Source organism: Engraulis encrasicolus, chromosome 16, assembly GCF_034702125.1.
Source record: "Engraulis encrasicolus isolate BLACKSEA-1 chromosome 16, IST_EnEncr_1.0, whole genome shotgun sequence".
NCBI classification, from domain to species: domain Eukaryota; kingdom Metazoa; phylum Chordata; class Actinopteri; order Clupeiformes; family Engraulidae; genus Engraulis; species Engraulis encrasicolus.
In genome coordinates this window covers 54,810,925-54,820,003 of record NC_085872.1, presented here as the reverse complement: position 1 = coordinate 54,820,003, position 9,079 = coordinate 54,810,925, and positions in this window count along the sequence as shown.

The following is a 9,079-nucleotide window of genomic DNA, read 5'->3' as shown; positions in this document are numbered from 1 at the left end:
AAAGGGGCTCTATGTAGGATTAAAAGTTGGTTTGGGGATTTGTCCATGTTGTTTTGAGAATGCCATCTCTGTTTCGAGAAATGAGCCAAACCAAACAATGTAGAAAAACTGCAAGAACAACCCCTAGGCATTACTGCCCCTTCTGTATCTCCTCCATGAGGTGTGGCTCCACTTCCATCAGCACCTTATGCAGTGTGTCTTTGGCTACTGCACTGCTGCGAATGCCGCCTAGCTCCAGCAGTGCCCTCATCTGCTTATAGCTGGTGGTCTGGCTGCGGATCTCAATGCAGTCCTCCTGGGCGATGACATCTTTCTCAAGCAGACGGTCCAGTATGGGATCCACATTGGACACTCCCTCTACCAGATGACTGAAGTTCTTGTAAATGAAGTGCTTGTCTGGGGAGTCAGAAGACAAGTTGAACATTTAGTGGACCTGTGAGGAAGAGAGATCTGCCAATTGCAACCTCTACCTCTCCCAACCCATCAGTGTCTGTGTGGAGACATCTTGTGTAACGCTTTACAACAACACGCCATTACAAACATGTGTACACTCTTGCTATAGGGTCAAAGACGTCTTTGTCATTCAGTGTAAGAGACACCTTCCGCCGATTGTAACTGCAAAAAAGATGATATTTAAATTGTTTCAAGTGAATGGATGACAGCCGAGGCTTTCATGAATTCCCTGTAACAATAAATAAGTAAAAAGAGTCATGTTTTTTACAGTTACAGTCAGCAGAAGGCATCCGTTACTCTGAATGACAATGCCATGTTGCACGTCTTTGACCCTATATTAAGGCAACATTCACTCCAGTCCAAGAGGAAAAGACATCCATCCTGTATGAAGCTGTACTGAAGGTGGAATCGTTCCTCATGGAGGACCTGAAACATGACGAACGACTGGTAGTGTGAGCATTACAACTGCATGTGAAGAGTTCAGATAGAAAAACCCCCTAAGTGCCTTTTCAGAAAATAATCTGAATTAATTTTTATTTAATACAAAGCTATAAAATTTGCATATTTTAATTTTATTTATGCAATGTATTTATGTTTATGTATGTCAGGTCCTGAGAAAGCTAGCCGAGGTGCTGGAGGAGTGCACACAGGGTAGCAGAATACCATCGCCTGCAGAGGACTCTACCATCTTTATTGCGAAAGGAGGAATTGGAAGCATCAGGCAAAAAGAAACAACAAGGCCCTTCACTCCCGGCCAGGAGTGGAGCATGAAGGTTGACTTGGTCAAAGTTGGATGCCGAGGCTTTATGTGGCTGTCGACCATACGCCTTCTGAAGGATGTGGGAGTCACTGGAGGAAGGCTAAAGAAGGCAACAAAGCAGCTGGCAAAGGAGGCAGAAAAAGGTAGCTTTTGGCTCTGGCTGCGGAGGAAGGACAGGAGCTGGAGGACCTGAAACATGACGAACGACTGGTAGTGTGAGCATTACAACTGCATGTGAAGAGTTCAGATAGAAAAACCCCCTAAGTGCCTTTTCAGAAAATAATCTGAATTAATTTTTATTTAATACAAAGCTATAAAATTTGCATATTTTAATTTTATTTATGCAATATAACTATTTATATGTACAGTATTATCAAGTACATGAATGTAAACCAAACCAATAACGGGGTTCTCTAAAAATATAGAAGTGCAGGTCTTCAGAAATGGAGTTAGGGGGTTTTGCATCTGAACTCTTCATGTTGAAATTGGATGAACTTATCCTTTAATGATATGTGACCAATGGTGAGATTGTCAGGCTATATAAAAATTCATTCATATGTAATTCATATGGCTATATAAAATTCATAAATTTTTATGGAACGAATCTGTACAGAACTTATACGTAAGAACTTACCACTGTCTTAGTGGTAAATCCTTGTAAATCCTTGTAAAAGTATTGGTTTAAAAATATTATATTAATATTATATAATATTAAAAATACTGTATGCTATGTATGAAAATGGCCCCTTTAGTGATTTCTCATACAAAGTATTAAGTAAAGCTAGCATATATAAAGTAAAACCTATGCATGGCATTTACAAATAATGTCTACATTTTTTGTGTGAAATGTATATGCATTTTATATGCATCATATAAGTATTCTATAATGGCATTCTATATTTTTTTATGTGAATATCGAAAGCGAAGTGATGCTTCACCCATTCAAGGGGGCAGCCCCCAGTGGTTGCCCAAGGAAGCAGCGTGCAGGACAGTAACTTGAGGTAGCTGAGTCATGGAGGAGGATGGGGGAGCACACAGGTTAGTTGTTACCCCCACTAACCTGGCAGGTCGGGATTCGAACCGGCAACCTTTGGGCTACAAGTCTGAAGGCCTAACCACTCATCCATGACTATAGCCATGACAGGCATGGTTTACTCCTGAATCTTGTCCCATTGGTGTTTCTTCACACAGAATTATTAGCTGAAAATAATGAAGGCCAACTTGGAACAGTTTTGGGTAGTTGTTTCAACAAGCACCACATGTTACTTAAACACACTACACAAAGCAGGACCTTTTGGGAGGAGACCACGGCAGACCTCATTGCATTACAGTCATAAAAGGGAACAGCTGATGTTTGTAGAGAACACGGGCAAAGTGCAGTCCTTTTTAAATAGTTTCAAGGTCAGATCAAGCAATAGTAGAGTAGAGCTTTTGGTAATGCACACAAACAACATCTACTCACACAAGGAGTGCGTTGCAATAAAGTACAAATTTTACAGATAATGTGGATGTGAATTACTTTCCTTGTATGCTTCACATAGTGTTATACTGCTTTTAATTATATTTTCAGTGTCAAATGTATATGCATTTTATATGTAAATTCACACATATACATTTTCTGTTTGAATTTCGGATGTGAAGGTCATTAGGTAGGCCTACATATCAGTTGTACATTTTATTGTCATGTATGTGATTTTTGGTCAGACATAGGCCTACTGTCAACGGCAACGGCTAAAATCTTAAACCCAATCAAGGGTGCATTACTCAAAATCATAGTTGCTTACTATGTTAGATACTTTGTTGTTTGCAATACAATTTCCCATTGGCAGCTACCCAAGGTGCTCATAGGAAAACAACTATGCTTTCAAGAAATACACTCCAGCTAATTATGTTAGCTACTTTGTTGTTTGGAATGCAATTTCCCATTGGCAACAACCCAAGTTGCTAACTGGCTAACAACTACGCTTTCAAAAAACGCACCCCAGTGTAGTCATAGCCCGCTATGGGTTACACACCCCAGTGTAGTCAAGTCCCCTATGCGTTAAGCGAGAAGCCATTTGAATTTGTTCTTCTATGTTGGTAAGGTTGAACCTTATCCGACATTTGTATGGACTCTATGAGACTGGCGTCATATAAAGGTTTAGAAGTTGTCAAAATTGTATGTTTAATTTGACACATTTCTAACAAAAAAATTGTGTTGGTAAGGAAGATTTTTATCTGATATTTGTATGGATACTCTATGAGACTGGCGTCATATAAAGGTTTAGAAGTTGTCAAAATTGTATGTTTCATTTTGCACTAATCTACCAAAACATGTACAAAAAAAATCTGTCATATAAAACCTTTCAGAATTCATATAAATCTTGTAAGAATTATGTATGAATTATATGTCTTTTCCGTATGGGTTGTCAAGCAATTTATGAGTTGTATGTGTGCTAAAACATGTAATTATTTTGGAATACACAACAGAAGTCCCATGTCTTGGCTGTGCACCTTCAGCCTTGTTGTTTACGTAAAATACCCCATTGCAGTCTCTTACCCAGTTTCACACAAAAACTAAAATAATCATTCTTGCCTGCCGAAATCCAGAGCACATGCCAAACGGAATCAGGAGTTAGTTTGACTCGCTCCATTCACTCCCATTCACTCCCATTCACTCCCCATTACTCCATGCCCTCATTGCACTTCTTCTGGCTTGCATGTGTTTCCTTTTACTGACTTACAAAATGTGTCACATCCCTTAATCAACCACACAGCATTTATTCTCTGGTCACCTGTTCCCAGGTAGAACTTGCTTTCTTGCTAGCACCCACCACCAACCTCCGTCCCAAAGCCATGTACAGCGTGGCCATTCTCTTAACCTGTGCAGCTACACTCGCCATCATCATACTGCCCGTTCTCTCAGTGGCGGCTCATACTCCTGACCTCGAGAATTATTGTTTGGCCTGTAGACGTTCTTGGGCTGAGCTAAAGGACCAGTACAATAGCTCAGCAGTACCGATACTGTACGTGGCTTTGGGACGGAGGTTGACTAATATTCCATGGCGCACTCCTTTACACTATAGTGACAAAATCAGGAATCGTTTTGTATTGCTCAGCCAGGATTATTAACATTCAAGCAAGATTTGGTTTATACTCCTGACCTCGAGAATTATTGTTTGGGGGTCAGCTCTATGTTCCCACAGCCCATTGGTCCCACATTGCTAAGACTTTCATATTTTTTCAAAATCAGGCCCAATAGTCCCACAGTCCATTGGTCCCACATCGCTAAGACTTTTTAATTCATTTTTAGGTCCATTGGTCCCACAGCCCATTGATCCCACAGCCCATGGGTCTCACATCACAAAGACTTTTAACATTATTCTTTAGGTCCATTGGTCCCACAGCATATTCCTGCTGCTTCGTGTTCCCATATTTCTAAGAAATTATTCACTTTTAGTCCCGGGAATGTTCCTTAACTACTTTAAGAACACATATATGCTATAAATATATTTTATTTTATGGCAGTTTACCACCGGGGCATGAATGACACTGTTCAAGTGTGCCACCCCTGACTGTGATGATATTTTATGGGCCACTTTTTATTGTGTAAAGCCAATTTGAGTACCCATGAAAGACATATTGTTATTGTTATTATTAGTAGTAGCAGTGCAGTTGAAGAGTTCAGTTGCAAAACCCCCTAAGTGTCTTTTCAGAAAATAATCTTATTTCATTTTTGTTTAATACAAAGCTATCAAAATTTCTCATTTTCTTATTTTATTTATGTAATATAACTATTTCTTTGTATTATCAAGTACATAAATGTAGGCCTAAACTAAACCAACAACGGGGTTCTCTAAAAATATAGAAGCGCAGGTCTTCAGAAATGGAGTTAGGGGGTTTTGCATCTGAACTCTTCAGTTGTAGGTGCTTTTCTACTTTTGGAAATTAAGCTAAAACACTGAGCTGAGGAAATTATATGAAAAAAGGTTAGCATTTGTAGGCCACATTGTTAAGGGTTAAATGTCTTTACACCTTTTTTGTTATTAGTTTACTCATAAATGTGGTTATATTGAGTTGTGGAACATATAGGCCTCAGGCTTAAAGGGGTATGCCACTATTTTGGGGCTTAATACAGTTAAAATCGTTTGCCAGGGTTTATAAAGGTGGTAAAGTGTCTTATTTTTCATTTTAAGCGTTGTCTTGCTTTAAGACAAGTTAAAAGAGGGAATATGTCGCTAAGCTAGTGAAAGTCAATGGATCCGTGTAGCATTCACGGATACATTGACTTCCACTAGCTTAGCGACATGCTCCCTCTTTTAACTTGTCTTAAAGCAAGACAACGGCTTACATGAAAAATAAGACACTTTATCACCTTTATAAACCCTGGTCAATGATTTTAACTGTATTAAGCCCCAAAATAGTGGCATACCCCTTTAAGCTGGGGGACCATTGGGCTGTGGGACCAATGGGCCTAAAAATAATGTTAAAAGTCTTTGTGATGTGGGACCACTGGGCTGTGGGACTAATGGTCTGTGGGACCAATGGGCCTAAAAATTAAAATAAAAAAGCTATGTGGGACCAATGGGCTGTGGGACCAATGGGCCTAAAAAATGAAAAAAAGTCTTAGTGACGTGGGACCAATGGGCTGTGGGACCAATGGGTTGTGGGACCAATGGGTTGTGGGACCAGTGGGCCGTGGGAGCAATGGGCTGTGGGACCAATGGGTCGTGGGAACATAGGTACGCTCCCATTGTTTGGCCTGTAGACGTTCTTGGGCTGAGCTAAAGGACCAGTACGATAGCTCAGCACTGCCGATACTGTACAAGGCTTTGAGACAAAGGTTCATTTACATTCCATGCCACACTCCGTCACACTATTAATACCCATATACCATATCATTTTAGACAACAATGTTCATCACAGAAAGATGTCCTACCTCCGAATTTATATTTTGTTGTGTTCTGGTAGTCAATGCTATAGATGCTCCTCTCGCAGACAGTTTTTCCATTTTCTGGAGGGCTGACGACCACTACATCAAAGGTGTCGTCTGGGTGCTCCATGTAAACCTCACAGTAATTGGAGGTGGAAAGAGGCCACAGGTCCATGCTCTTGGGTTGGATCTTTGACTTACATGACGTCCTCACACAGACGCTGGTATTCAGCCGAAGTAGGCCCACCTTGCCTGGTTTGTCGATCCACCCCCCCTTCTCTTTCCTGTGGACGGCCTGAATGTGAGCTGGATCCTTTGGCACCAGGTAGACATGGAGCTGCAGAGGAGTTGTGCTGGTGCAAAAAAGCATCAACTCACAGTGGACTGGTACATCCATATAGTAGTACACTGTTAATAGCAGAGACAGGGAAGGCTTGATAATCTTGGCATGGTGTCGTGTCAGCTCACATGTCTCCAAACTCGCTCCACTGTCCTGCCTGTGTAGAACCTTCACAGCATCCTTCAGAGCAGATTGGCTATTTCCTAAACACAGGAAATGAGGCAGGTGGATCTCGTCGAGCTCTCCTAACATGAGCTTGATGTCCATCAGTGGACCAGCTGAATTGCACTTCATTTGGGCCAGCACTTTAGCAATGATGTATGAATCAATGAAGTGGTACTGCAGGTTGATTGGACCAGAACACAACCAGCGCAGACCAGAGACAGAACATTCATAGCTCCCTGCAGCAGATCTAAGACTGTAGTTTGAGACATTCTTCTCCGTGGAGACCTCAGGCTCCACCAGGATCCAGTGGCTGGTGTCTGCAACTTCAGTACAGCATTCATAGCATCTCTGTTTCCCATCAGTGTCATCTTCCCTACACACACGCACGCACACGCACACGCACACACACACGTGCACACAAACGTGCACACACACACACACACACAGATTAGGAACTGACTACTGCAACTCCCTCCTAGCAGGTCTACCTGCTCAGCTCTGCCCCAAAAGGCAAGCCCACTTCCAGCATGTTCTGTGAGAATGCAATCTAGTTACACTCCAAATTGGCCAAATTTGTTTTGGACTGCTATTCAACTTGTTCAGTGAAGCTGGCAGTTATACAGTATATTACATTTTGTGAACCCTCACGTGCGTGGCTACCATATTAGAAAACAAGGTCAGAGAAACACAAAACAAACAACAATGGAGGTGTGTGTGTGTGTGTGTGTGTGTGTGTGTGTGTGTGTGTGTGTGTGTGTGTGTGTGTGTGTGTGTGTGTGTGTGTGTGTGTGTGTGTGTGTGTGTGTGTGTGTTTATATATTTGTGTGTGTAATACAGACTGACCTGGAAGCCTTCAGAGGGAGCAGCTGTGCTCCTGGATGCTGCTGGGTGTCGTGTATGAGGTGCAGCTCTGTAGCATCTGATGATGCTGATCTTGCTGCTCCGGTTTCTCCAGCTGCTGCTACCCTAACCGCTACTACTACTGCTGCTGCTACCCCTGCTGCTACTACTGCTGCTGCTGCTGCTGCTGCGGCTACCACTACTTCTGATGTTTCTCCTACTCCTACTGCTGCTACTTCTGCTATTGCTGATGCTACTTTTGCCACTGCCTCTCCTGCAAATCTCAGTGCTTCTAGCCCCACTAATGGTCCTGCTGATCTTGCTAATATTATCCCTCCTGGCACCGGTCCTGTTGCTGCTGGAACAATTACTGCTGTTGCTGCTACTGCCGCTGCCATTGTTGCTGCTCGTGCCCCTCCTCCAGCTGCCACTGTCACTGCTGCTGCCACTGTACCTACTGCTACTGCTGCCACTGTTGCTGCCACAGCTCTTGTACCTCCTGCTGCTGCTACTGGTATTGCTACTGCTACTGCTATTATTGCTGCTACTATAACTGCTGCTGGTGCTGCTGCTGCTGGCGCTGCTCTCAAAGTATGGCGATAATGAAGCTTTCCCACTCTAGAGGACAAGACATGGTGTGTGTGTGTGTGTGTGGGGGGGGTAATTGATCAATAAGGGTGAAACACATTGAAAAACCATACCATTTTTGTTAAATGGACACTGTGTGACATTTTTAGTTGTTTATTTCCAGAGTTCGTGCCACCTAATGTTACCTTTAATACGTTTATAATGTTACCTTTTTTCATAAATACTTACCACCAGAATCAAATTCTAAGTATTCATTTTGACTGGAAAAATTGCACTCTCCATACATGAAAAGGGGGATCTTCTCCATGGTCAAAAAAATAGCCATTTTTAGCTGCAAAAATGACTGTACTTGGACCATACTAGAAAATATTTGTGTATTACTTAGTAAACTTTCATGTAAAGACCAAATTTGGCAATAGGCAGCCCAGTTTCAATGATCATTATAGCTGCAGTACCTGTTTTGACCATTTCCTGCACAGTGTCCCTTTTTTAAAAAAAAAGATTTATATTATCCAAAGGCTCACGGTTGTATAACTGTTAGTGTTCCATGGAATTTGACCTGACTTGTGCTACTTTTAAAGATGTTTTCACAGTCACTGAATCAGTAGGCTACATTGTATTCAGTCCCAATATCTAAATGGGTGTTGCATAGGCTAGTTTAAGACCACCCATAAGAATTATAAGAGAGAGGGAAAAAATTACCCCACTACACATGGAGTATAGGAAAATGTGTTATGGACAGGGGAGGAAGTATAGCCTACACATTTTCTGGGTGACTGAATACACATTGCTATCAAACTCAGCGGAAAATTGCTATGTGATTATATTGGGTAAAAGTCTACATTTTGGGGTACAACATGTTTGAGTGTATGACTTTGTCATTGCCACTCAGGTAACAAAAATATATAACACTGTGTCTTAACGGATTAAAGTGTTCAAGGCATACATACCATAATTAAATGTGTACTACGTCACAAGAAAAGGGAGGAAATGATTTTTAAATCTTAAAATTACTTAATGA